The sequence below is a fragment of the Schistocerca gregaria genome, chromosome 7, assembly GCF_023897955.1.
Source record: "Schistocerca gregaria isolate iqSchGreg1 chromosome 7, iqSchGreg1.2, whole genome shotgun sequence".
NCBI lineage: Eukaryota > Metazoa > Arthropoda > Insecta > Orthoptera > Acrididae > Schistocerca > Schistocerca gregaria.
In genome coordinates, this window is record NC_064926.1 from 394,295,892 (window position 1) to 394,320,097 (window position 24,206).

Genomic DNA, 24,206 nt, shown 5'->3' on the forward strand with positions numbered 1-24,206 from the left:
TTTGTAAACCATTCAGCCATCTTCAGATTGAGCTGTCAGATGCCTGAACTGTTTGCAGCTAAAATAGCAGCAGAAGACAGTCTAGCTATGACTAAATTCCTGCAGTTTAATGGCTGTGTATGTTACGTTCATAATGGAGAGAGTGAAAAATTGTCAAATATCGTTCTCCTCTTCATAGTTCAAAGAACGAGCAACACCAAGGTCTTACAATATGTAAGATGCTAGCATTCTTGGACTGGGTTTACACGAGGTCTCAAATTAATATCCCGTTAAGAGCATTTTGTGTTCAGTGCAGCAATGAATCCATAAAGAAACTCAAAAGATGGAAATATGCAGTAACTTTTTCCTTATAACATTTAGGTGTAGCTGCATTATCTGTCACTCATTTTCTTTCAGGTGAAGAACCAGTATGTTGTCCATTTAAATTTTAGTGAAAGAGAAGGGTCTCTCTTAAGCTATCTTATGACAGATGTTACTTCTACATTTGATGCGGATGTATGAAGCCTTGGCCTCCCAAGAAGCCCCCATGGATTTTCCACACTGATCTGTTCAGTTAGTTGTCAAAATAAGACATAACTACCTCTGTAATCTGATCTCTATGAAATTATCACAGAATATGTATTCATAAATATGATGGGTGAGGCAAATGTCAGGCAAATGAATGACTGATGTGATTGCTTAGCAATTAATATTTTGTGTGGTAATCGCCTTACATCAACCTATGTACCAAACAGGACATAGTATAACAACTTAAATGTATCTTTGTCTTATGAGACACATTTTAATGTTTTTTTCACAAGAATCTTCTGTGGTAATGAAGCAATATGATGGAAACAACATAAGTTCCATGAAATTTAAAATTTATTAGATCAACAAATTTAATTCACATCATTGTGATTTTTAAGTAACACTGAGGGAAAAAAAACTTGTTAAAAAGAAAAATGTGTGAAGGGCGTGGATACAGAGTCTTAAGTCGATCATATATTTGAACAGTAGTGATGAGTCAGGGTAATGATGGAATTCTTGAAAGCAAGTTTTTTAGTTCCTCTGCTGTAGCTTACCAATCACTTATTCTTGACCTGACTCATCAGCGTCCAGACAAAATGTATTTAGAGTAATTGTTCGTTTTGTCTCTAAGTAACAAAAAATACCATCCGAAATACATAGTGTTTGTAATGCTGCAGACTGAAATAGAAGCCACATCCTACAGCAACTGACAGCTCACTGGATTATGAATGTCTTGATACACAAATTATCTATTGAGGACATATCTTGGCTGTATCCTGTCTTCAGCCTCATTTGAACGAACTTTGTTTCTCAGACCTTGTAGGACTGAACAATTGAAAAAATCTTACACAAAATCAAAATCTAAGAAACTGAATCCACTGTCAAATTCATTTTTGATATCATTGAGCATCTAACAGTCAGGTTAAATTTTCATTTTCAATTTATTTCTTGAAACATACCTCTTCTTGAAGGAACTTCGTGATATCAATGATTCTCATTATCTTCAATAAGAGAACACAAAAAGGAGAGTGTGACTATTTGTCAAAGACTGGTATTGAATGATCTTTTATACTGGGAAAGGACCAAGTAACAAGTGGGTACAAATAAGAAGGGGGGGGGGGGGAGAATCAACGAAAACCCTCCTATAGTATTGTGTAGGTTCCTGTTTGAATAATGTTATTTGGAAAATAATACATATTACCATGAACAAAATGTATTTTGTCATTCTAAAACGCCGGAAAGTACAATGAAGAGCTCTGAAAATAATTAAGTGCATATACATGCTAAAAAACTATGAGCCACAAGTGGGAATGAGAGGCAACAAAACAGGTAATAGAATGTAAAGGAAGTGTATTTTGGTAATAAATTATTCCCAGCACTTTACATTTTGTTAAGAAACGGCTACAAATGTAGACATACACAGTGATGTGTATGTACCTAACGACAAACTCCAATCACACACCAGGCTTATGTGAAAGATGTCAATACCAAATTTAATCTATTAATAAATAGATTACTATTATTCTTTAGCATCTACTTTCCATGTAAAGCAATAACATTTGGAACCAATGAGAAAAAAAACCTGGATTTCCAAAGTAGTGAAAATACGAATGCAAGGAAAAGGAAATAGTTTGTTTGAAATGTTAGGACCAGCAGAGAATTAGGACTGAGTACATATTACTAGAAATACTGTGCAGTCCTAAGGAAAACGGGTAAAATTTAAAAAAAAGGTCTAAAATCAACAGTTGAGATGATACAATTAAATCTATGTGGCAAATAGTTAAAAGAAAACCAGAAAACAAGGTAAGGAATGGGAGGACTTCCTTATTAAAGCAAACAAGGAAATATATGTGATATTGTCAAGGCAAGTGACATATTTTAATATCACTTCCATGAAGTAGCTCAGAAGATGGGCACAGACAATTCTAACAATAAAGTAATAGAAACTATACAAAAAGCATTTCCACATGCAGAAAGGTGAATTTCAGTCATCTTATGCTCTTTCAAAGTAATTGAAAGTAATTTGCTTCAATGACAGTTAGGGCATCAAAGTATTGACCCTTCATATGGATTTCTGCATTTTTTGTTTTGGGGTTGGTTCGTATTGATAACACTTTAATCACCTGTGTTTTTTGACGGAAAATAATTGTTCGCTTTTTGCATTTCAATCAGGTTGCCACTGGCATCTGCACTTTACTGTTTTGGCTCAAGAGTCAAAGTGTACAGGACAAATTTTCAATACACTTCTCTGTTCTTGAAAACATTCTGTAGAAAGTCTTGAACACTTGATTTAGAGATTTTGCTCCATTGTAGTTTGTGACATGTCGACATTGACACACTATGGTTGCACTTCCACTAAACACTGCCAACTCACAGCTGACTGGTCAAATGCATATCTGTTGCTTACAGTTGTTAGTTCAAGCTGTCATTATAATTTCTGCACTTAAGTTGCTTGTACATCAGGAGTAAAAACCATCTCAGAAGTTCTTGGATAAACAGTGTATATCATGTGTTAAGCCACACATACACTGCAATACATCACTATCATAGGGGATGTTTCCAGACTGAAATATGCTGTTGTCGGTCATTTTCACTATAAAAGTAATGATACATTTGTTAATAATTGCTGACCAGTCCCATTACTTACCTCCTCCTCAAAGGCAGTTGGAAAAATAATATATCCAAGAACCATAAACACATCTCTCACAATAAAGTACATAGTTTCGAAGTGGGCTCTTCAAAGAACATGCATTTTTTTAATTCACTGTTTATACAACATTTAAATGACAAAATATTACCAACTTGTATTTGTTCACAGCAGTCCCCTAGAGAAGCTCGAGTATTATGGTATCAGAGACCTTTGTAATCGCAGGTTTTCATACTGTGTGACTAAAAGAATGTGGTGTTTTCATTAATGAACTTAGGGAGTGTATACAATGAAACAGTTTGGGGATTAATCACTATAGGTGTACCATAGCGATCAATAGTGGGTTTGCTCTCTTTCTTGTTATTGTACTTAAATGATCTTCCTTTTTATGTCCAAGAAGCGGAAATAGTTCTCTTCACTTAGGATGCAAATATTGTAATCAAACCTAATGGAGTAACTTAAACACTAGAAAATGTAACTATTTTTGTGAAAGTTAATAACAGGTTCTCTGCAAATGGACTGTCACTGAATTTAGATAAAACAAAATACATACACTTCAGTACTGTGAAAGTTCAGACCACAGAATTAGAAATAGTGCACAAGAGAAAAATCAATAACTGAAACAGAATATTCTAAACTTCTGGAAGTCACATGTTACACATCGTCTTAAACATCTATGCTCAGCAACTTTTGCATTACAGATAATATCAGATTTTGTAGATGAAAATTTCAAAAAGTGAACTTACTTTTCTTATTTTCTTTCACTAATGTTCATTTATTAATTAACAGCATAATTATGTGGCTCAAGAAATATACTTCAACCATCTAGATATTACTCACATAAGGATTGTGAGGACAAGATTAGGAAAATTACAGCATGCACAGAGGCATTCAGGTTATCATTCTTCCTGTGCTCCATATTTGAATGGAATGGGAAGAAACTCTTAATAACTGATACAATGGAATGTACCCTCTGTCATGCGTTTTGTAGTGGTTTGAAAAGTATGAATAGATGTAGATGGTATTATATTTGGGGCTACTTATCAAGAGGGAAAAAAAAGTGTGTTGCACGGAAGTGTGAAAGAGTGTTGTTTTCAAACAACAGTAACATTCATAAATATAGGGTGATTCTAAAAGGACTTTACAAATTTACTTACCTACAGAATTTTATTGAGAAAGCTTATATAGGTTGTAGGGGGTGTCATCTTGTAGCAAAATGCTGCCAGTTTCATCCCATATATTCACTTTCACTTTAACTGATATTTAATGTTGATTTGTCATTGCCAAAAGCCAAGTGAGTAAGCAATGTCTCATCATACTCAACCTGATGTAAACATTTCTGCACAAAATGCGTTACGTGCCTCCTTATCCATGTCTGTGATGGCGTGTAAGAATGTTAGTCTGTATGGCTTCCAGTGCAATCGTTTTTCTCACATGCTCCAGACAGTTGATTGAGGAACTTCAAGCTCTTGCAATGTACGATGCCTTAATTTCCTGGTAGTGAGAAACAGATCTCTCTCTCACTCAATGACAGCCTTAGAAACTCATGGGTGACCTGGACATATGTTATGACAAATGGTACAATCAATCTGAACAAAATTCTGATAACAAATGTGAATTGAATTGTAGGCTTCAGCTTAACCACAAGACTTTCAATTTTCTGTCATTCCTAGTAGCGGAAATTGATTCTAAAACAATAAGTGAACGAAACTTGAAGCATTTTGCTACAAGATGGCACCTTAAGTCGTGTAAATAAAAATTCTATATGTTAATGAAGTTCTGAAGTCCTTTTAGAATCACCATACATAATGCTAGGAGGAGACATGATTTACACTATCATCACCCAGCCATAGTGTGGTACAATAGTTGTTCTCTTACTCCAGCTTGAAAAGATTTATGATAACCACTTTTGATAGGTCATGTTACGTGTATGTGTGAATCTGAATTTGTGGGAAAATGAGAATTCACATTTTTCACTATATTATTAGAGCAAGAGGCTACAATGGGATCGCTCTTGCCTCATGCACAAAAGACCCAAGAATGTCTAAAACTCCTCTTTTTAATGTTTCTTGCAATATTTGTGTCACTTTTACAAAAATATTTGTGCTCTCTTTTATCAGATTGAGCATATCGTCATCAGTTTCCACGCCTCGACAATGGTGGTAGCTTTTCTGGCTTCCTCGATGACACTAGGCAAATGTGTGATTATATTGTGAGATCTGGCATGGACATTCTGGTTGGGAATATTTTTCAGCCATTTAGTTCAGCCATCTCTCAACAGATAGCAAGGTTGTGATTGAGTGGAAGAGGGACTGGAATCAACCCCACTACTTGACAGAGAATCTCGATTAGTGTTAGTGGTGTACTTATAGTTTCTGACAGGAAATACAACTTTATCTTTGCTGTCTGCCTGTTCTTCACTTATTTCACACTCTCTGTCTCGATCACTTTTAGGAACAAAATTAACACCTACATCCAAACTGTCACTATCACTTTCTAAAATAAAAGTTCTTCAATTTATTCACTAATTAGTGGTCACTGCCAGACCAATTTTGAGCAGTTTTATTCTACGCAGTCAGTATAACAAGTAAAGGGCATAAGTAGAAAAAGCTAATGTAAATGGGGTGGGGGGCTGGATCTCTCACATCCAGAACATGTTTCTTCCCATGTCAATAATCAACTGGCAAACAGAGGAATTATGACACAACTAGTAGCCTCTAGGAATGTTAACTGAAAGCTACAATGAATGGCTTATCCATAAGAAGTGTACTCTTTCAGATATTTTTAAAGCAAAATCTGGCTGGGTGTGAGAGACCCAGTCCATCCATTCTAGGGCTAAGCCAGTTGGTCACTGCATTCTTAATGTAATATCATTTCCAAAAGTTTGCCACCCACAAACTCTCTGAGCTTTGTGAAGAGGCACCTTGCGTGATTCTTTTCTTCTGTTGATTGTTGTCGAACCATCTGTGATGAGTGATGGACTTGTTTTATGGAGTTCTGTGATATACATTTGTTGGTCAGTTATTGTATTTCACACCACTTGTTCACATGTCTTTTGTTCATTACTGTGTACAGTACGAATCAAAGACACAAAAAAATTAAACCATATCACTTGTAGCATGAAATTTAACCTTTTTTAATGTCTGACAAAAAGTCAGTTTCAAGGTGCAGAATTTTTTTTTGCCCCCCCCCCCCCCCCCCCCCACACACACACACAATGTAATAACTCGTTCCGTGGCATGACAAAATTCTTCAGTTAAAATAGTCAAAATAAACACTTAATTAAAATAATTAAATGGCAAGTATGAAACCATAAAAATTATACCTAGAGCTTTTGGATGCTTCATTAAATTAACTTGTTTCACATTATATTGTTGTAAATATTATCTTTGGAACACTTACTGACTAGCAAAGGAAGTAGGTTGTTGGAACACAAGTTGCTGTAAATAATTCGTGTCTGCTTTATAATCATGTTTTGTGAATAACAGATTATTCCACACAAATGAAAACATGAATAATGTGATGAAGAAATTTTATTTTCAAATTAAACTGTATGAATGAAAGAAAGATCTTGTCATTGATATGAAGTGATTTAGGGACAATATATTCTTAAGGTTTTTGCCATCATCATCATCATCATCATCATCAACAACAACAACAAAAGCAGTTCTAGTAATACACCTTGATTGCAGAATTAAGCGTCCAGTGAAGTTTAGAACCTCTCTTTAGTTTAATAATGACATACAACACCATTTAAACTCTTCTGCTTATTTATTTTTATGTCCATTCAGTCACTGTTGTAAATTTCCAATAATAAAGAAACTCAACAACTGGTTGTGTGACCTCATTGTTAATTAGCACTATTTTTTCTTTATGCCTACCTGCAGACTTGTTCTATTATTATATTACATTCTTTCTTTGAAATTTATCGGCGTTAAAGGCAAACAGCACAATATTGTCTGCAAAACAAAGGTGGTTCAGGTATGTTGCATATTCCTTGTTTGTGTTCTAACTTCAAGATCTGAATAGTTTCTCCATGACCATTGATATTTAATCTCCTCTTTCAATTTTAAATTTCTGACTATCGTAAAAATTAAAATTAAAACTGTGGTATTGACATGTGTATTCTTCAGTGAATTTATATTGGTAGAATCAGCACTTTTGAATCCAAAGGATTGTTAGTACCGACTTTGCTTGCGCTCTCTCTCTCTCTCTCTCTCTCTCTCTCTCTCTCTCTCACACACACACACACACACACACACACACACACACACACACACACACAGAGAGAGAGAGAGAGAGAGAGAGAGAGAGAGAGAGAGAGAGAGAGAGAATTCATACTCACTATCTCACTCTGTTATTTCATTCATTGGTCCATGTGTTATATCCCCTTCTAAAGTCAACTTGTTCCTTTGGTTGGTTAAAACCCTGTGCTTTGTCTATGTGGATGGAACAAAAACTGTGAATATTTAGCATATACCTGCATTCAATCTGGAAATTTTTTTTGTAAATTCTGTGTGTTAGTTTACTTCTGGCTGTAACTATTTCTACTGAAACATTGTTGTCCTGTGTGCTTGATACCTTATAGTATTTAGCAGTCTTCTTTCGATATGCGTGTCTGCCACTCAGTGCCACGTCTACGCAGATAGTAGCAATCTATCCTACTTCAAAACATTGTTATTCCATCCAGGACGCAGAGTAATGAAGATAAAAAGTTGAGCAACAGCCTGTGTCATTGTATTTGCCACTGCAACAAATTATGTGGGAATAAATCTCTCTTGAATATCGGATTAGATGTGTTTTATAAAGGCTAAGCCAATTGTGAAATAAAAACTTTGAGGTTCGCTGATGACATTGTAATTCTGTCAGCGGCAGCAAAGGACTTGAAAGAGCAGTTGAACGGAATGGACAGTGTCTTGGAAGGAGGATATAAGATGAACATCAACAAAAGCTAAACGAGGATAATGGAATGTAGTTGAAATAAGTCGGGTGATGCTGAGGGAATTAGATTAGGAAATGAGACACTTAAAGTAGTAAAGGAGTTTTGCTATTTGGGGAGCAAAATAACTGATGATGGTCGAAGTAGAGAGGATATAAAATGTAGACTGGCAATGGCAAGGAAAGCGTTTCTGAAGAAGAGAAATTTGTTAACATCAAGTATAGATTTAAGTGTCAGGAAGTCGTTTCTGAAAGTATTTGTATGGAGAGTAGCCATGTATGGAAGTGAATCATGGACGATAAATAGTTTGGACAAGAAGAGAATAGAAGCTTTCGAAATGTGGTGCTACAGAAGAATGCTGAAGATTAGATGGGTAGATCACATTACTAATGAGGAGATATAGAATAGAATTGGGGAGTAGAGGAGTTTGTGGCACAACTTGACCTGAAGGGGCCGGTTGGTAGGATATGTTCTGAGGCATCAGGGGATCACAAATGTAGCATTAGAGGGCAGCGTGGAGGGTAGAAATCGTAGAGGGAGACCAAGAGACTAATACACTAAGCAGATTCAGAAGGATGTAGGTTGCAGTAAGTACTGGGAGATGAAGAAGCTTGCACAGAATAGGGTAGCATGGAGAGCTGCATTAGACCAGTCTCAGGACTGAAGACAACAACAACAACAAGCCAATTGTTCTGCTGGGCTTTTGTTGAAAATGAGTGATGTTTTTTACTCATAACAGCAGGCTTTAGAAGACATTATCAAGTAATAGAAACAGACATAGGCATCTGCTATGCCATTTTTGTGTGTGGTTGCTGTTTGGTATCACTTGACAGTCGGCCCAGATACCAAAACTGGCCTGTCATTCTGTTCAAATATATTTTAATTTTTGACAAAATCTTACAGCCCTGAAGGGCCCTGTTGATTTAACCTTCAACAAATCCGTACCAGGTGTGGGACCAAAATAAAGAAGTTGAAGGATGGACTAGTCTCCTTTGGATATTTTGGAAGCTGAGCAAAACAGTGCATTAAATTTTTGGTAAGAGCTTACTTAAGGTAGTCCACAAATTTTCTTTGAATAATAGATGGTTCCCCAAATGTGTTGAGAATGGGTATAAATTTAGTGAGACAGGAGGGGCTTGAAATAAAGTGCTTTATAAAGCTTATTGTTCGCAAATGTTACCCAGAAATTTTTCTTATGAATTTTTCTTATGAATACTTTGATGATAAGCATCAAAAAAATTTTGCACAACTTTCATTACAGGTTTACAACCTGTAAGGCAGTATTTCCCATTACAGAGAATTTAGAGAGAAACAAAACATACACAAATTTTTCTTCTGTAATTGAAGGAGACGGTAACCCAAAGGGCAGTTCTTAGGAAGATAATTATTCTTTACAGATGTTTAGTTCATGTATCAAAAGCAACATTTTTGCTTGAAGGGAAACGGTAAACCCTTTGACTCAAGAATGTTTGAGGTATGGGTCCACGATCACAGTTAATAACAGGCTACCCATTGTCAAACAGAAAGTAGGTTGATGTGGAAATATGGTCAGTAAGTTCACTGAAATAATCAAGCTTTTTGCCAGTTAGTACCAGTAATTCAGAAAGCAATATGTTACATGAAATTTTGCTAGCAGATATGGGTAAGTGCCAATATTGAAATTGTGCATAAGTATTGAACTGAACTGTAAGTACGGCTAGGCACCCAACAATATACTGTCCCTCTGTCACACTGAGAATAATTTAAAAAATATACAACTCTTGTAAAAAAATTACAGACTAGAAAGAAAAATCATCAGTGGGGCCTCTTACAGTGAGCTGCATGTAAAAAGGCTGGTGGTGGGATGATGGGTGTAATGGCAAGGGATGCTCCAGCTAAAATGACCTGTCTGTAGTGTGTGTTTCGGAGTATGCCTAAAACATTTTGCATTGTTTTTACGTTAGTTTAACTCCTTGACATAAGATTTTGAGTTATCTTGTTTTTATTATTTTGATAGAACCTTAAAATCCCAAGTGTACTCGACAACTTAGGAGCAGATCTTAGAAAGAAGTAAAACGCTACTTACATCAGTTTCAGCACTGTTAGTTAAAGAGTTTGGCAATGAGAGAATATCAATTCCTACATTTGTAACCTGGCTGTCGTGATTTGGTTGAGGTGGTTGCAACTGGACATTGCCTTTACTGTTTGCAACTTTGGATATTCTGCAAAAAAACATGCTTTCACCCTCTGTCCTGTTTTGTTGTTTAGGCAGTAATTTCAAAAATGAATGGCTATATTCATCCTGAGTTTGACACTGAATTTTGCAACTCAGAAGGTGAAGGAGAATGTAACATTACTTCACTGGAGATGGAAAGTGCCAACAATTCTTTAGATAACAAACAAGTGTTTGTCAGTGGTTTTCTGCAGGTTTCTTGTGACAGTATCCATGACAGTGATAAATAGTATGGTGAGAGAGCGGATCTCTGATGAACTCCCACTGAAATAGGGAAGTCATCAGATAGTCTGGCAGCTGATTTAATCTGGCTTTTCAGGTTCTGGTAGAGCAGTCTGATCCACCTAACGATCTCTTCAGGTACTTCATGCTCTCTCAGGTCAAGCCAAATTAACTTGTGTGGCATTCGGTCAAAGGTCTTTTCGAGGTCGAGAAAGGTGAAGTGTAGTCATTTTGACTTCTCACAGTTGTTTTTGATAAGCAGGCAAGCTGCATGGATAGCATCTGTCGTCCCATAGCCCTTCACAAATCCACATTGATGGATGGAGAGACTGATAATTTGTTGGATCCTGTTATTGATGATGCACCCAAATACTTCCATTGTGTGTCACAGAAGGTGTATTGGGCGGTAGTTGTTACATTCAGCTGGATTTACCTTCTGCTTCCAAATTGGAACTGTTGTGCTACATGCCCAGCCAGCTGGAATCTTTCGCCCCTCAGTGATCTTATTAAAGTAATCCGTCAACCATTCAAATGAATCCCAGTGTATTGATTTCCGCAAGTCTGCAGGAAGATCATCTTGCCCCGTTGCCTTTCCATTTTTCATTTTCTGTAATGCTTCAACGACCTCATCCTTGGTGACTGGTGCATGTGGGAACTCCTCATTGCAAACTTCCTCAAAGTCTTTCCTCCACCACACTGCTACTTTCTTTCTGTTGGTGATAAGTTCGTCTTCTTCATCATTGATTTCACAGAATTTTTCAGTGTCTGCAGTTTGTTTATGGCACTGTTTCGCCAGTCGATACATTTCTTGTTCTCCAGTAGGTGTTTCTAGTTTATCGCAGACTTCGCTGAAGTAGGCTGATTTGGCTGCCGCAACTGCTTTCTTTGCTGCATTCCTAGCTTCACAGTAATCCTTCCAGTTTTCATCAGTCTTAGAGGCGAGGAACTTTTGTTACAGCTGCTTTTTAAAGTGCACAGCCTCCTTCACCACCTCAGCCCCAAGCCATGTTTGACTATCAATTTCATGTCAGTCTGGTTTTGTGGTGTCTAATTTTTCCTGGGCCGCTGTTATGACATGATCTTTCAGGGCATTTCATGTTGGTCCCACATCAGTAATAGGAGGAAGAGTGATGGAGGAAATGATGTCTCTTTCTGCTTCTTTGAGTCGCCACCATTTAGTTCGTGCTGGGCCATTGCAATCTCTCTTCCTTTGATTTGGAAGTTTGGTGTACAGTTTGACAACTAGCAAGCAGTGTTGCGTTGCAACTGTTTTGTATGGAGCTTTTGCATCCAAGACGAAGTTTAGATCATGTCGCCATACAAGAATGAAATCTATCTGCCCCATGTTGTTACCACACTAGTAAGTCCAAAGGTGGGAAATCCTCTTTTTGAAGTAGGTGTTCATGATGACTAGTTCATGTGTTTCTGCAAATTTCAATATTCTCTCCCCATCTACATTTCCATGTCCAGCCCCATTACTAGCATATCATCAGTAGTAACTAGTCTGTTTTTGGTCAAGCAAATATCACTATAGAAGCTTGTTACATTCTTTCACAGAATTGGATGTGTGTGCAGTGTCACATTGTCTGAAAAACAGCAGAAATTCCTAATAATAATGAAATGGTTATTGCTTTTACATATAGTCAGGTGAAACATGTTGACATTTCTTTTTACGGGCGACTGAATCGCAGTTCTTCAGAGACTACCTGTTTTTGTTTGCACTGTGAATATTTTTAGTTCACTACTTTAATAGGATTAGTAGACAAAATAGGAGATTCACAGGCAACATAATTTGTCTATTAATACCTCTGCAAAGCATGTGAAATGTTTTGTTGTGCATATATAGGAAAGGAAATCCTTTTTATTTTATGACCTTTACTTAACCCTTTGACTGTTGAAGATGCGCCACCTGCTTGGCGTGCTGGGGTGCCGCGGCATGTGGCGTAATCAGTCTACCCGCGCTGTGTGCCTGTCTCTGAGCCGCTGCCAGGAATTGATCGATCCATGCTGCTCAACCGGCCCTGTGCTGAATATTTTTCAGCTGAATGTGACTCGCGCATAGCCAGTCTGAATTTTTGGTGACTTTGAGCTGTAATATCTCAGCCAGTAGTTTTTGTAAGGAAATAAAATTTGGCCGTCTTGTACAACTTTATGCGTTCTCTTAAGAATAATAATGAAAAGACTTTTTTAAACCATATTGAGCAAGAAAATTATAGGTAAATCCGCCAAAAAATTAGGCACCCGAAAAAATTTCGAAGTTTGGCTTCTTGCATCTCCTGAACTAATGCTATGACAAATGTGAAACTTGGCATGTAGTAACCTAACAACACAAGGTTCTTAAATACAATGTTTCATTTCCATAGTACTTTTCGGTACTGGATGAATTAAGCACAAAATTGAAGATTTTGTAAAAATGTCAAAAATGTGGTATTTTCATTCTGATTTTGTTAAACTATGCTCCATAAAACATACCAAGCTGTACAACTGGAACGAAACTTGGGTGCGAAAATCAGGCCCAAACAACAATGTAAACTTCAGGTTAGCATGTCTAGTAGTGTGAACGCATGATGAAAATGAAATTTAGAGTGCAATAGATTGACTGCACAATGATAAGGAATAAAAATATTTATTCCCTTACTATTTTCCAATAATCTACAAATTAGTCAAAAAGACGTTGATTTTTATGAAAAGATGAAAGCTGGTTGCATTCGATACTTCTTACCATTTTCTATAAATGCTTCAAAGCCAATCTCATTTGAACAACAAATTTTTAAGCCCCCCACCCTCCCCAGAACAATGAGTTTAATTTTCAATATTGGCTAGCAACAGAGGCAAAGTAGCAAGAAAAATCACACTGAAAAAGAGAGTTTTAACTTTGGTATGTTGTTTCTCGTTAATCAGAGGCACTTAAATCAGTTATGGAAAACTTGTTGTGTACAAGTAGACAGTGTGCGATATACATTTGTACTGCTAAGGATAAAAGAATCTTAAGTGTCCATGCTATGTGTTAATAATTTAAATGTATCGTACTCAGATTAATGTATGGCTCAATGTACTTGGTGTAATTACATTTGCCACAGTACAGATATTGCGCCATCTCAGTCACCAAGTCTGTTCTTTTGCCAGTAAACTGCTGCATATGAAGAAGTCAGGCTTTGTTTGAATAATTTTACACCTGTTGCATCTATTTCCCATCCTTCTTTACGATCCGGGATTTGGACCGTCACTGGCAAAGTTAAAATTAGATTTATACCCTTTTATTATTTTTTTAAATAATAATTCATTCAAAAGTGTCAACAAATTTTCTCAGGTCTAGTTCCCAAAGAATAATAATGCTTCTTTGCATGATAAGTCTCAAAGCAGGGTGCAACACATAATGGAACGTTGTAAGTTTTGCATTGTTATCTAGTTTCCCAGCGCACTTTCTGTTTCGTGCAAACCACGCATCTGCGCTTTAGCACACTTTTCTTCGAATGTTCACTCATGATGACAGCCGTAAAATGTCTCCCTGTGAATCGCAGAGGATTCTAGTCATTGTAGCGCCTTCCCCTACCAGCTTTTCTCCATTCTGTAACATATTTTTTCTCCCTCACAAGAGAAAGGTGAAACTCTGTGAGTGCCATTTTTGACCGGTGGAGAGCATGAACATTTATAATGCACAAATCCAGAATGTGAAAAAAATATTTCTTGTACCATTTCAGTCTTACGCACTGATCCCACTAAGCTCAGTAACATCTAACAATGGTCAACTGCACCCATACTCAAATTGTACTCTACAATACATTGTGGTTTCTTACGTTTTTGCCAGTATTTCTGTCAGTCTTCTCTGTTTCAATTATTTGTGTTGTGTGACTTGTGGTCAACATGTACACCGTCTCTTATTGCACCACTTGATAGCAATGACATTATCAATGGACCTAAACACAGTTTCTCCTCATTTTAATTTCTTCTGCAGTTTTGGCATGTTGTGACTGTTCCATGGTTGTGAAGCCAGAGGAACGGGTCGGGGCTGGAGTACCAGTTATCAACATATAGAATATCACCCTGATCCAAATATGGTTCCATAAGAGTTGCCACTTTGTCATCACTTTTTCCCAAATTGTGGAACCCAATTTCTGTTGTTGCGCCTGTATATACAATAAAATCTAAAATATACCCACTCTGACCTTCAAACAGTCCAAATGTCTCTATTCCAAATCTACTGCCATTGATTGGAATAAATTGCTTAAAAGATAATTGTCCTTTGAACAGCTAGAGACTTTCATCTATAAAATCCTTGTGATGTGGGTGAAATGAATTACGAAACGTCTTACAAACTTTGTCAACAATCATCCTAATTTTAAATAGACTGTCCCCTCCAGTACTCGCAGAGTTATCACTGAAGTGTAACATTCTCAGAAGTAGACAGAAACGGCCACGGGACATAATTTCGCTGAAAACTGGGGTGTTGAAAAGTGTGTCTCTGGACCAATAATCACTTAATTTTAAGTTCTTAACTTGTGCCACCAGAAGGCGAACAGCAACAAGACGATAGATTTCCTCAAATCCAGTGTCTTTCCACTTTGACAGTCGAGAATTGATACATTCTGTAATTTTACTATATTGCTGATTACTATTCATCAAATAAATTAAAAAGATAGCTGGTACTTTGAAAACATTTCATTTTTAACCCCCCCCCCCCCCCCCCCTCATAGCTTAATATTTACTTATTACACTTAAGTTATAACAACACTGGAATTCCTTGGTGGAATAATACATAAAATAAAGAAAGGTCAGCTAGTCACCTATAGCTGACTGATGTGTGACACACAACAGAAAACAGTATTAAATAGCTTTCAACCTCTTGCTCTTCCTCTAGCAGAAGTGCGGACAGCATCACATAGACATCCAAATGAACACACCCATTGCTGTGCTGAGACTGACTGTTGATTATCGGGTGTTTGTGGTTTTAACATTTGTATGGGTATAAAGTGGAATGATCACATAGGCTGAGTCATGTGGGGTTGTAGACTTTGGTTTATTGGTAGAATACAGGGAAAGTGCAATCAGTCTACAAAGAAGATTGCTTTCAAATCACTCGTGTGACTAGTTCTAGAATATTGCTCAAGTATGTGGGACCCACACCAAATAGGACTAACAGGGCATATTGACTGTATACAGAGGTTTATAATGTAAATGAATAAATAAAAAAATTTACTCGCCAAGCGACAGCAGGAGAACACACGCAAAAAGATTTAACTTTTACAAAGCTTTAGGAACCAATGGCTTCTCCTTCTAGCAGAAGAGTTGAAGGGGAAGGAAGAGGCGTGAAAGAAAAGGACTGGAGATCTTTAGGAAAATAGTACAGTTCAGAAAAGTCACCCAGATCCCTCGGTCAGGGAGACTTACTGGGCGGGCTGAGAAGGAAAGACCGATTGTTGGGGACTGCACTAGATGAGATTTGAAAACCTAAGAGCTTAAAGGTGGAAGACAGGGTAGTGTGCAAGACAGAGGTTACTACTAAAACATCTTGCTCGAGCCAATAAGAATGAAAAGCTACGTGCATTGTATGCAACAGCGGTGAGAGGCGGGACAGCGAAAAATAGAAAGGTCAGGAAATGACAGATGTAGAAAACTAAAACTAAGTGAAGAAAGGAGTATTTGCTCTGAAGAAATGCCAATACAGAAGGGATTAATGTAAAATAAGGCCAGGTGGGTGGTGAGAACCAAGGGCATGTTGTAGTGCTAATTTCCACCTGTGGAGTTCTGAGGAATTGGTGTCTGGGGGAAGAATCCAACTGGAGCGTTTGGTGAAATAGGTACCGAGGTCATGACAGTCGTGTTGTACAGCATGTTCTGCTACAGGATATTTTGTGTTACTGGTATAAATCCTCTATCTATGCCCATTCTTCCTGAATGATAACTGAGTGGTAGTCATGCCATTGTAAAAAGTTGAACGATGTTTACCTAACAGCTGGTATATGACAGGTATCATTTCACAGGTGGCTCTCCCTTTGGTAGTATATGTTTTGCCTGTTACAGAGCTGGAATAGGTGGTGGTTGGAGGGCACATGGGAGCAAGTCACGCAGTGGGGACGGTCATAGGGGTAGAAGCCATAGGGTATGGAGATTGGAGATGGGTGCAGGAGTAGCATAGGGTCTGACAAGGATATTGCAGAGATTGGGAGGGTGATGAAACACCATTCTAGGTGTGGTGGGCAAAATCGGACAGAATTGATCTACTTTCAGTGCATGATTTTAGAAAGTCATGGCCTTGTCGAAGTAGCTGTTTAAGACCTTCAGGGAAATGCTGCGTGAAAAGTGGTGTGCTCCAAAGTAGTAGGTGAAATTTTTTTAAAGAGGAATCAGCAGTACCAGGTTTCTATGTGATGCCCTGGGAATTCTGCCTTTGAACTAGGCTGTTAAAGTAAGTACGTCCAGTGACGGCTGAGGTGAGAATGGGGGTGTTTCGCTGTAAAGTGTCTGCATCCAAACAAATGTGTTTGCCTCAAGTGGCAAGGCTGTATGGGAGGGAATGTTTGACATGGAAAGGATGGCAACTGTCAAAATCTAAGTTTTTAGTTGAGAGAAGGTATTTAAAGATTCCAGGAATTTTAACAGGTCAGAGTCACCATGAGTCCATACAGCAAAGATGTATACTGGCAGAGGGTGTGTATCGACAACACACAATATTCTATTGCAGAGCATGCTCTGCAAAATGACAGTCATGACATCAGTGCCTGTTTCATCACACACACCATTTGGATTCTTCCCTTAGACACCAGTTTCTTAGTACTCTACAGATGGGAATTAGCACTACAATTTGACCTTGGTTCTAGCCACCCACCTGGCCTTATTTTACGTTAATTCCTTCCAGCTCAGCATTTATTCATAGCAACTATTCCTTTCTTCAGTCCATTTTAGTTTTCTAATTTCCTGCCATACCTCCTCCCACTCCTATGACATACAATGCACTTTGCTTTTCACTCTTATCAGCTTGTGCAAGATATTTCAGTAGTAATCTCTGTCTTGCATATATTATCCTGTCTGCCACCTTTAAGCTCTTAGGTTTTCAAACCTCGTCTGGTGCAGTCCCCAACAGTCTTGCCTTTCATTTTCATCCCGTCCAGTAAGTCTCCCCAGACCCAGGGTTCTGGATGACTTTTCTGAACTGTACTTCTTTTTCCAAAAGTTCTCCAGTCCTTTTCCTTCATCCCTCTTCCTTTCCCTTGAACTCTTCTGCCAGGAGGAGCCACTGGCTCCTAAAACTTGTACAAGTTAAATCTTTTGTGTTTGTGTTCTCCTGCTGCCACTTGCTGAGTAAATTTTTTTTATCTATCTTTTTACATTATATTATGAGTAATTAATTATTTTTGTTCATATACTGAGGTTTGTTTGACCCGTGGAAGTGTGTCACTGAGATGTTTAAAGAACGGAACTGGAGGACTCTTGAAGGTGGGTGTAGACTATCCCGAAAAAGTCTTAACAAAGTTTCAAGAATCAGCTTTAAATGATAGCACTAGGAATATACTACAATCCCCTATCAAACAGTGGAAGATCCAGGATGGAATGTAACAATACCAGCTACTCAGCATATAGCGCAGATACTGAGCCGCGATAGACACAATAAAAAGATTCACACAATTAAAGCTTTCAGCCATTAAGGCCTTTGTCAGCAGTACACACACACACACACACACACACACACACACACACACACACACACACACACACACACACACACACACACCTGCAGTCTCGGAGAGCTGAGACCACACTGTGATCAGCAGTTCACCGGAAAGCAGCTTCAATCTACCGGACTGTGTGATTATTATTCAAGCCCTCCCTCCTCCACCCGACTTATCACACCACTGAAAAACACTTCAAGGTGATCCTGACTGAGTTTACATCTCAGTAAGAGAGTCATCCCTGGCACAAGTCGGCTTCTAATAACCTCATAGACAGGTAAGGATGAATGTAGAATATTAATTAAACTTATAAAGTTGGTTCTTCTTGTTGACAATATCAACAATATTACGAAAAGGATAGGCTGCTACTCAGTGTAAAGATGACATGTTGAATTGTAGACAGGCACGACGAAGAGACTGTTACGTATAAGCCTTCAGACAAAGCCTTCTTCAGAAAAGAAAGATGCACACACATTCACACAAGCTTGCACGCGTGACACACACATGACCACTATCTCTGGCCACTGTGGCCAGAATGCAACTGAAACATGTTGAACAGGAGCAGCAATTCTGAATGAGGCTGGGAAGGGGGAGAGATGCAGGGTACAGGTGGGGGAAGAGGAATCAGTGCTGCCTGGCAGAGCATGCAGGGAATAGAGGTGGCATGTCTAGGCTGCCATGCTCAGCATTGGTAGGCTATGGGGAGGGGGGGACAGGAATTGAAAAGGAGAGGAGCAGGGAAAATGAAAATAGTGGTGGGTGCACTGGGGAGAGAAGTGCCCAATGAAGGTAAGGGGAGGCGAATTATCAGGTGGTGACAGGACAAAGGGACTGGAAATAGCTAAACAGCTGGCTGGAGGATGTGGGGACAGTAGGTTATTCAAGGTTGAGGTCAGGGTGATTTCAGGAGCAGATAAAATATTGTAAGGATAACTCTCATCTCTGCAGTTTTGGAAAGCTGGTGGTGGAGGGGAAAATCCTTATGGTCTGAGTTGTAAAGCAGCCATTGAAATAAAGCATATTATGTTCAGCTGCATGTTGTACCATAAAGTGGTCCACTGCATTTGGCCACAGTTTCGTGGTGCCCATTTATCCTGGTGCAAGCTGGTTGGTAGTCATAACAATGTAAAAAGGTGAACAATGATTGCAGCAGAGCAGATAGGGCCTATATGAAATGGTTGCTTTCACGTGTGGTCGGGCCTGAGATGGGATAGGATTATCATATGACAGGACTAGAAAAGGAGGTGCTGGGTGGGTGGATTGGGCAGGTCCCACAGCTAGGTTTTCCACAAGGATATGATCCCCGTGTAAAGAGGTTTGGATTGGGTGCTGCATATGGATAGACTAGGATGTTGTGGAGGTTGGGCAGGTGATGGAACACCACTTTAGGAGACATGAGAAGGAGTTTTGGTAGAATGTCCCTAATTTCAAGGCATGATAATGGACAATCAAAGCTCTGACTAAGGGTGTGGTACAGTTTCTCCAGCCTGGGGTGGTATCAGATGATGAACGGTGCAGTCCTTTGTGGCTGGCTCTTGATGTTGGTGGAAGGATTGGGGGTGTGTGGTGATGTGGCACTGGAAATCTGTTTGTGGAGTTGGTCTCTGGGATAATGTCTGTCTGTGAAGGCTGCACCCCTCCCCTCCCCACCCCTTCCTTACCCCACTCCAGATTGTTGCTCACATTCATTTTGTTTCAGTTGCCTTTTGGCCGGAGCTGATGGAGATAATGGTCAGGTGTGTGTGAATGTGTGCGTGTTTTCCTTTTCTGATGAAGGCTTTGCTCGGAAGCTTATATGTAACACTATTTGTCGTACCTGTCTACAACAAATTATGCCATCTTCATTGTGAGTGGTAATCTATCCTTTTCATAATACAGTCGGTATCCGAACGTGTTAGCTCTTTTTGCAGATTAACATTTCCTCAGCAGATTATTTTAATGTAAATAGCCAGTGTTGTGCTTGCTTTATCACATTGGCCTACAACACTGTATGTAGCAAAGGTCATAAAATACAATCACTTATTTTGTGTAAAAGCTGAACATTATGGATAGAAGTGGATTTCATTTGTTACGAAAGCATAACAAAACGTTTCACACACATTGTTGAGGAACAGTCAGATAACAATGCTGCCTGTCAAAGTGATATTTTGTCTTAAACTGCTGTGGGAATGGTGAACCTAAAGACAGAAATAAGTATTTACTGAAGAAGTGTAATACTGTCACTTATGTAAAGAACTTTCAGTATGTTTCACCTGAGCACATGTAAAATGATGACATTTGCATTATTATTATTAGGATTTGAAGAGAAGTTTGGGTAACAGTGCTGCTACATTTGTAATAGTAAAATAATAATTCATTCAGTTGTTAAAATCGGTGCTTAATTTCAACTATAAATAAGAAAGTTATATGTTGGTTTCAGTATGATGAAGTGAGACCACTATTACCGATATTGTTACATTAAATGATAGTCTAATAAATCAAAGTACTTGCAAGAGAATTGTAAAACGTCACTGTCTCGTGTGTGTGTGTGTGTGTGTGTGTGTGTGTGTGTGTGTGTGTGTGTGTGTTTCATTTTTAGGAAAAGCAGTTACATAGTATACTTCATATTGAACAGTAAAAAAATGTTGTGGGCACTCAATTTGGTGTTCATATGACAATCCACCTACTGAATAATAATCCCATTGTTTTAATACTATAAATTTACAATAGAAAATTATATGCATGATATGAGTTATAATCAAATAACAATGTGTTGCTTGTTTATCCTAGGCGAAAGAGATAGGAGGGAATATTGTATATTTCTGGATATGTTCATATGATGTATCACATGTTGTTGGCTGACAGCTTAGCACTACTAGGATTGTAGTGATTTGTATGTGCAGTTGCTTCATCAAATCCTGTACCTAAGCAAAGTGGAAAAATGAGAGTGGATAACAACAAGAAAAGGTCACCCAAATCTGTAGTTTTAAGGGACTTTTTGGAAGTTGCTGTATTTTAATCTTGGGAGAGAGATTCTCTAGATGTTGTTTATTTCGGTTGTGACCCATAGTTTTTAACGGTGAGGATACCTGGCTTGTTCTTTGCCTTGATAGTGCTTGCAGTTTTTTACAATCTTCCATTTCTTCCTATAATCTCAATTGACGCGCTTGCTTTAGTATTCTGCTGCCTTTGTTATTGTCTGCTCTACTTACACGTACTATTTGGTGAGCATTGCTACTGCATCTAACTTCTGACAAAATATGAACTTTCTCAGACAATGCATAAATTCTGAATAATGTAAATATAAGCTGTGGTGGGGGAGAAGAGTTTGGGGAGCGAGTCATCACTCGTGTAACAAAGGAGATGCAAGTGAGCAGTAGAACAAGGGGTACAGATTTTGGGTACTGTTCTTGGCCAAAGAAATTTGCATGCCTTACTTACTTTCCAAAATGCTTTTTACAAATGTAATACTTTTTTATGCAAGATATAAAAAGAAGGAAAGTGGCTTTCAGTGATACACAATTCCTTCATATGTGTAGTGGTATCATTCCCCTGGACCATTTCTTTCTTATTTGACATAATTTAAGATGATTCATATTCAGTTTTTCTTTTTTCCCCAAATTACTTCAATTTTATATTCAGTTAAATATGTTAGCTATACATGCATGATTCTGCCTTCTTTAGGCACAATAGTTATGTGCAAGATACACTGATGAGTTACTGAAGCTTTTGCTGCAGAAAAATGAATGTTTCTCATTGTGATTATTACTTACCTGATGGTAGTTGTGGTGTGTTTTTGTTCTTCGTTCTGTGTTGTACACTGACATTTGTTGCCTTTTAGTTGTTATCCAAATTATCTGTGAGACCCTTTCTGTTAAAAGGTACTGCTCACACCAATTTTTTTTCTCTGTTTTCATTCCCTGTGAAGTTTTCTATCTACTCTCCTTTTGTTTTCTTCTTTATCATCACACAATTAAACTGTTTTATTCTTCCGTTCCACTCAACCGTGTGACTAGTTGAGTGTGCAGTGTTATGGCCTAAATATTTTCAAAGTTTCGTGCTGTCCATTCCTCTTCAAGAAAATTTTTACTTTTGCTATCAAATTTTTTGCCATTTCTTTTTATTAGGTCTTACAGGTAAAGAAATTTATTTTCGCTTCCAGTAACTTATAACAAATCTATCTTCTGTGTAAATGATAAGAAGCAGAATAGTGTCATTCAGTAATTTCAAGAATATTCTGGCCAACCCATAAGCACTGTGGTTATCATTATGCCCATTGTTAGAGAAGAGTACTATCTCAAGACTTTAAAACAGGAGAGAACACTCAAAATTAGTCCTATTGCAATAGCTGATACTTTGAAAATTACTTCAAATAATAGTGTTAAGAGTTTAACTACAGGAAATAATGGAATGCAACCTATCATCTGTTTACTACAGGAATGTAGTAAGTAATTTTGTACCCATCGTTGTAGGACACTTATCATTATCTATACATTTGTTGTTGCTATTTACTGGTACTTAGCTTAGAAAAGAACACTCGAGCCATTTTTTGTTCAGAACATAACAACTTTCAGTACCTTACTTCATTTTTCCATCTTAATGTAGATGACAGTGTAGGTAGTAAATCTTAATTAACTTGAGTAGTTATCGAGCAGAAGTTACATTGGTTACTTTTCCATTGTTTCATTTCCTGTTACATCCTGTTTCTGCCAATACTCTTCTTGATAACGCCAATACAATTTTTACATTGCTTCACATTTTCTGTTGTTTCAAGGTTTGTACTCTTACATTTTTTTGGAACTCTACTTCAGCTCTTGACTTTCCTGGGAAGTGCAACATTTAGCATGTTAACTGTACATGCTTAGTTGAATTGTTGTAACTGATGTCTGATATGATGGGGATCAGCATTATGTTGTAGGAATCATAGTATTGTGTAGAAAATTGTAGTCATATTATAACTATTTTTGTGGAGATTTGTGGAATAGCCGAGCTGTTACCTCTTTTTTTTTTAAAAATGGTTTGGTTAATATAGTTTCGTACTTGCCCCCAAATATCTCCTCTGGGGAAGTTTTCCTGAATTTTGTTCATCGTGGTATTGATATCAGAGGTTAACTATGTCATCCATTAGAATCTTGCATGATACATTATTTATTATTTTTGTGTATTTCTTGTACTTACTACTGAAAAAGTGATAGTGGAAGTAGAATTATCTGTACCTGATTGTTTCACATAATATTTTTATGAAGTTTGTAGTGCAGAAGTCTTGTTTATGTATAGACCTTTAAAAAATCATGCTAAGGTGCTATACCACAGTTCATGGATTCATTAGATCAGGTGTTATTAGCTGGTGCTTCATTTGCTCAACTTTACGGTTAAGTTTGAATCTTTGTTCAGTGTGTATGCGCACATCCTTTTATTTAACCTGCTTGTGTATTTCCCTCCAGAAGTCTGTAGCCCTGCACTGAGTGTCATTCCTGCACCACTCACTCGAAAACACTCAAATCGTGCAAGAATTTATTTCTCAGCTTAAGCAGAAACAGCGAGCTAATGCAGAGGTGAGAATGTTAACCTGAGCCTCAGCTTGAGTAGAAATTACTTAACATTTTGTTCCTGTTTTCACTCTGGTGCTGGTTCACCATATCCTTCATAATGCATGCTACAGCTTGATCTTGGTAATGTTCTCATGTAGTAGTCAACACACACACACACACACACACACACACACACACACACACACACACACACACAGTAGTTACCTTTTCACAGATGCTTTGTAAATGCAGACTTTTGTACATAGTTCATAAATTTGTTAGCCTTAGCACACAATTTTTTTACATATTCCATGTAATAAAAAACGGGAAAATCATAAATAGGGGAGAAAACTGGGATTGAAAACAACACATACATTAAAACTTTTGGAAATGCACTGCACTTTTAAATGTTTGATGCTAATGTTATTTTGAATTAAATATAAGCTGTTTGGGTAGCCTATTTGGTTTAACAGTGGGTCTACATAGAACTTTCAACAAATGA

At 37.8% G+C, this 24,206-nt stretch overlaps 1 protein-coding gene across 3 annotated transcripts in view; it reads left to right on the plus strand.

The window, feature by feature from the left end:
• The window catches only part of LOC126281242 (ubinuclein-1), a 338,292-nt gene that overhangs the window by 117,140 nt on the left and 196,946 nt on the right, over positions 1-24,206 (plus strand). The window contains exon 1 of one of the 3 annotated variants that reach the window (XM_049980025.1): positions 23,634-23,728. The exons of the other annotated variants lie outside the window; for them this stretch is intronic. The gene's annotated coding sequence lies outside the window, so the exon portion shown is untranslated. Of the gene's footprint in view, positions 1-23,633; positions 23,729-24,206 lie in introns of those variants that run through there. 3 annotated transcript variants of the gene reach the window in all.